At 38.2% G+C, this 6,000-nt stretch overlaps 1 pseudogene; it reads right to left on the bottom strand.

The window, feature by feature from the left end:
• Positions 1-368: 368 nt before the first annotated feature.
• Positions 369-2,908, bottom strand: LOC122656355 (annotated as a pseudogene).
• Positions 2,909-6,000: the final 3,092 nt, after the last annotated feature.

Genomic DNA, 6,000 nt, shown 5'->3' with positions numbered 1-6,000 from the left:
GTTAAATCTAGTGCCCATACATTAGGGTGGGCCCATCAGACACATAACACATTCAACATGCAATGCATTTCACATGTTTGATGAAATAAAAAAAATAAGGAATAGAGGAATCAAAAGTTAGAGAATTTATTCTTTACATTACTGTAACAAACACCATACAACTCTCATTCTATAATACATTATGTGTAGGAGTAACCAAACAGCTGTTATTTAAGGCATATTACATAATTCTCATAAATGAATTTTCATACACAGGTCATAAATACAAATAGAAATTATACCAAATAGAGCCTTAGTAACGAGACACTAGAAATTGCACAAGTACATCATAGACTATACAGATTATATTCAGTAAGACTGAAAATGCAAAACTCTTCATGCTTTGATTGTGACACTGAACAAGCATAGACCGGATGGCTTTATTGCAGAAGTCTGCCACTCATTGCCCGGTGCTGCTTCCGGATCATACAACAGTGTTTGATAATCTGCTTCCTCCTCTAAGGAGAACAGTAGGAGCTTCCCATCCAGTATCTCAAACCGAAACTCTATACTTGAGCTTCCTGTCAATGGAACAGGGACCATCTTCCATGAGTTGTCAACAGGGTTGAATATAGCTAGCTTACGCCGATTCTTCCACTCCATGCAGAAGAGTCTCTTGCCCAGCACAGCATGTGCTTTGACCATGGCACATCCATTCTTCATCTCAAACCAAGTGTGGAGCTCAGGGTTGTAAACATCCGCAACTCTTGAGTGGCCAATAGCAAAGCTTGACCGACCACCCATGACATAGAGCTTCCCCTCCAACCCACAGGCAAAACAACCCCACCTTGGACAACGAAGACTCTCTATTAGTGTCCACTTATTTTTGTGGGGATCATACACCTCAGCACTTGAGAGGCTCTCCCCATCACCCCCATAGCCCCCTACTGCATACACCTTGCCATCAACTTCAGCATAAGCAAAGTCATAGCGTGCCACATTCATTTTCGCCAATGTGCTCCACCTGCATTCGGGGAGAAACAATTACAACACCCTGGGGAGCTGATAGAACCATAAGTCATTGATTCATATTTCTTATTTCACTCATAAATTAGGAAGCAAGAATCTAAAGTACAAACTGCACATCACCCACACCTTTTCCCTATGGCTCCTTTTGGTTGCAAGTAAAGAGAAGTGAAATCACTTTTGAAAAAAAAAGGAAAGTTTTGTAATCATGATTGTGTAACCTAGTTAAAATTCTTACCAAATTTAGTAAATATACTTTTCAATGTAGAATTTATTTTTCTTTTGAAATTAAAGGAATTTGATTGCAAAGTAAAGTGAAATTTAATAACCAAAATATGATATGTTTTGGAGTTATACCATCATGTGAGCAAATGATGTCTTTCTTTTCTATTCTTCCTTTTGAGTTTTCCTTCCCTTTGTTTCCCTTGCAACCAAACAGAGCCGTACAGAATCATGATAAGCACAGTTCTTTTGTGGAAAAATCACCTCACTCCCCCCTCCCTGTTACACACGAAGAATTGCTGCCATTATCCTGTTCAAGGCTGTCCGCCAAGGAATGGTTGGTGTTATGGCTAAGTTAAGCGACGAAATCCCTCTTCAGCTGGCTGTGTCATCTCTCCATGAATTACTACCTTTTTTTTTTTTCCGGTAAAACTCCATGAATTACTACAGTGGAGTGGGTTTAGGATTTACCAGAAACTGAGATTGACCCCCACCCCCCAAAAAAAGGAAACATATAAATTATTTTTTAGTAAATGAATAATTGTATCACTTGTTTGGGCCCCTGGGGGCTTGCTACACAACGTGTAGAAATGCTGGGTTCTGGAGAAGGGGCCAGAGAACATTTGGAATATTTCTTCCAGGAAAAGAAAGATATTCCAGTCATGATGGTAGGAAAACTAAACAATCATCAAGCATAATGACTCTAGAGACATACAAAGGACCCATCAGTCATAAGCCTCTGGACTCTAGCACTAGGAAACAAGAATAATACAAATCAGAAAACACTGTTATCATGTCTTTGTATGGCAAGAACAATGCTTTATCCTTAGTGCCATTCTATTTTTGGAGAACAGTATCCTATATCACTATATGAGTTTCGCTAACAGGTATCACACAAAAAACAAACAAAAGAAATGGTGAATCTTCTGCTTCTTCTTGACTGTCAAAACGAATGCATTGATCAGGTGACTAAAGAATAATTTAGCTTCCTCCCCCCACCTCCCCCAAATAAAAAAAAAACCCCTCTTTCTTTTTTTTTTTCTTTTTTTTCTTAGTACATCAACCCATAGTTGGAAAAGTTGGAATCAGGGGATTTGACTGGGAAAACTGTTTGAGGAGGGAATAATGAAGCATACCTGTTGAAACAAGAATCATATTGGTAAACATCTGCAGAGACAACTCCGGTCCCTTCATATACCAAATAGCCAGCAATAACGAGAAGCTTCCTATCAAGGACAACCACTCCAAAACCAGCTTTCACTGGACCAGGCATAGGAGGAAGGAGATATTGTTCATTTCCCAAGCAACTCAACACCTCCTAGTGGCTCCCCTTTCCATCTGCCTCCCCAGTTAAGACATAAAGCCATTCCTGAACCCTCCCAGTCTGTTTCCTCAAAGTACCGAATTCCTTGCTTAGAATAAATGACCTCCATTGCTTGCACACAGCACCCATTGCTGGAAAATTAGTGGGGCGAACAAATGCAAGGCAGTACTTTGCCACATCATCAGGGAGGCCAGGTAAGATGGGGCTGTAAAACTCATTAGGTGCTCGAGAGGTTAACTGAGGATTCATTTTTGAACGACTCGGCATATCTTTCTGGATTGTATTGGAGAAACACATTTCCAAGTCTGTAAATGGTTTCTTGCTATTCACAAAACCAGGCATTCGATCTCTAAATTGAGCAGTTGGATTAATCAAAAAAGATGTAAGAACTAGAGTCCGTATCGCTAATCGACAGTAATATGATTAAAGGAATTCATGGTTAGCATCACCTATGGGGATTTTAAGAGACCAAGGCATGAAATGTATCAGAGAGTAGAGATTCTGAATCGTAAATGACAAGGTTTTTGTGGGTTTTGTCCAATCTAATTCATATTCCATGACAGAGCACCTCTTGCCTGTGGATCTGCCGAGACTAAGACTGATTATGTTGAATGAATTGTGCAAAGCCCCCCACACTGCCCAAATATCTACAAAAGACAGAAATATATTCTATATATGATATCTAAAGATATTAGCGACACAACACCCAGAATTTAGTAATAGGTACAACACAGAAGGAATAGTAAGAAAACTCCACCAGTCAATTTCATAGAACCTGATAACGTTTAGCTCCCTGTAACTTCCATTTTACCAAAATTCACAACCACCTGAAACAAATTTAATCACATTAGTGATTTCCTTCACCAACTTCTACTAGGAGCTGCAGATCAAGACCTTGACACTATTCATATGCAGCAGCAATTAAAATTTTAAGGGAGGAAGAATAAAAAAATTGACGAGTCTTATAAACAAAAGACTAGTCTTTACTCTTTAGCAGGGAAAAATAATTCAAGGAAAAAAGGTCTAATTTCGATGAAACGATAGCTAAAGAGATATTGGAAGATAATTCGATAATCCTTGAAGACGAAAGAAAGAGGCAGGGGGTGGGGGCGAAAATTTGAGAATTTTCAACCAAAAGTGAAGTTTCGGTTCGATTTTGACAAAATTCCAATTTCAGACAATGAGAATAAGAGAGACTTGCAAGGCATTCAAAAACGAGAACACAACAACTGAAGCTAAAAAAAAACCTGAAGGAAAGAGGAATGTGTTTGGAGCTTCAATGCCAAATTCAGACCTTACAGTGCCAATTGCCAAATGTGGGACGAAAGGAAGAGATTTTAAAGGCCAACTGGACAACAATGTCAGGAAATCTACACGTCATGGATATATCAGCGAAGATGTTATAAGAAAAAGTCTAGAATTTATGTTGAAAATATTAATTAAAAAAAATAATAGAACTTCAATTGGATAAAATAATTTTTTGAGAGAAGCTTCTATCGAATCACAAAAAAATTTTGGAGAGTTCTTGTGGATTTTTGGTACACCCAAGAGAGAAATGTATTAACTTAAAAAAAAAAAAAAGAACTTCGTTTGGATAAAATAATTTTTTGAGAGAAGCTTCTATCGAATCACAAAATTTTTTTGGAGAGTTCTTATAGATTTTTGGCAAACCCAAGAGAGAAATGAAACTTGTTGAGAAACAGTAGGCGGCCAAATACACGAATTTAAAAGTATTTAAAAACCCGTAATCGGGATCTTATAGTTTTGGATAGGAATCGGTCTAGAGCCAATAGGAATCGGCTTTAAAACATCAAAACTCTAGTTTTTGTATTGTATAGGTCCGAGTTGGGTCGATCGGACCATTCCGATGGAATCACACTGTTACTTGCGTAAAAAGAATCAATATTGAATCAGTTGGAGATGGATTTGGATTGAAATCAACTGATTGGGGCAGATCTAGATCGATTCCAATTCGAAACTGATCAGGATCCTGATTCTGTGCTTCAAATCACCTTGGATGAAAAAAAATTTCTCTTCACCTTGGGTAAAAATGGCATTGTCATTATCCGGAGTGAGGGTGACATTAAATTTTTCCCAATTACGATTATCATCATTAGATTGGGATCTTTTGTTACATTGAACTTTTAAGGGATGTTGGCAAAGATCATAATCTCATAATTAAGAGGTCATGAGTTCAATTTTCCTTAAGCCTACCTATATATCCCCAAATTTGGATCTTCTACGGCTTGGGGTTGTGCAGCCATCGTATTACGTGCAACACCCAAGTCACCACCTCAGCACAGATGCCCATCCAATGGTTGGGCATCGAGTGAGGTGAGCCCGATCCATATATCTCCCTCTTGTGAAAAAAATAATTTGGATAGACATGGCGAAGGTACAGTCAAGAGAAGAAAATTTTTGACACTAGTGCAAAAGATGCAAAATCTTTCCCCTTTTATTTATTGTTTCTAAGATTGATTTTGTATACATAAAAGTAAGTGATGTAGACCATGGTTTAAGGTATTAATATCATATTGACTGAATTAAGGAGGTTTTCAGTTTCAATTAGTTTCAATCGGTTTTTTTGTTACCAATTTGTAATCACTAATCAGGCTACTATCGTGTTTCGGTTTGTTTTGTTCAATCTGGTTTCGGTCAGTGCATTCGGGTTATGCTAGTTCAATAAAATGGCCAATCAAAACCGAACTGCTATGGGTTTGGTTCCAGCCCGGGCTGAACCGATCGTTTTGATGGATCCAACCAGTTTCAGGCTGAACTTTAACACCCTTACCCCTTCATGTCCAGCAATCATGTGCAACCTTATCTATAAAAGCTTATACCATTACACCACAAGCAAGTCTTCTTCTTCTTCCCCTCTAGCCTAGCCACATGAAACGTGAAGCCTTAAACACCAAAATCAAATCTAAAACCTAGAATGTTTATATTGGATGAACCATGGTTTTAGTATCAGGATGTAGCTCGGATTGGCCATAGCTGATATCGATATCGTAAAGTGGTATCAAAACAAGGGAGGGTAAAATGGTCCAATAAATATTGTATAGGTATTTTGAAGGACAAAATGGTATAATCTAATCTGATATAACCAATCTGTATCAATATCAATACCGAGCTTAACCAACTTCAAGTCTTGCATGTGATTGCCGTTTAGCTAACTAGGTTGGGCCTGAATGGGTTCGGTCAGTCTCAATCGATCTCAGGTTATAATCGGGTACTAGAATCGGATCTTAACTGGGTTGTGGGCCTGTTTAACTCTAATCGGACTAAACAGTGCAGCCCATTTAATTAACAGTTACTTGGAGAAGGGATTACATGAATTAGGAAAATTTCTTCTTAGTTGAAAGTTTTGATCGATGCATTCGATTTCTACCGGTTCCATAAAACCTTAACCCGAAGAAAACCTTGATAAGAATTCGATTCAATCGGGATGA

Source organism: Telopea speciosissima, chromosome 3 (genome assembly GCF_018873765.1).
Source record: "Telopea speciosissima isolate NSW1024214 ecotype Mountain lineage chromosome 3, Tspe_v1, whole genome shotgun sequence".
Taxonomy (NCBI): domain Eukaryota; kingdom Viridiplantae; phylum Streptophyta; class Magnoliopsida; order Proteales; family Proteaceae; genus Telopea; species Telopea speciosissima.
This window is presented reverse-complemented; position numbering and strand designations above follow the sequence as displayed.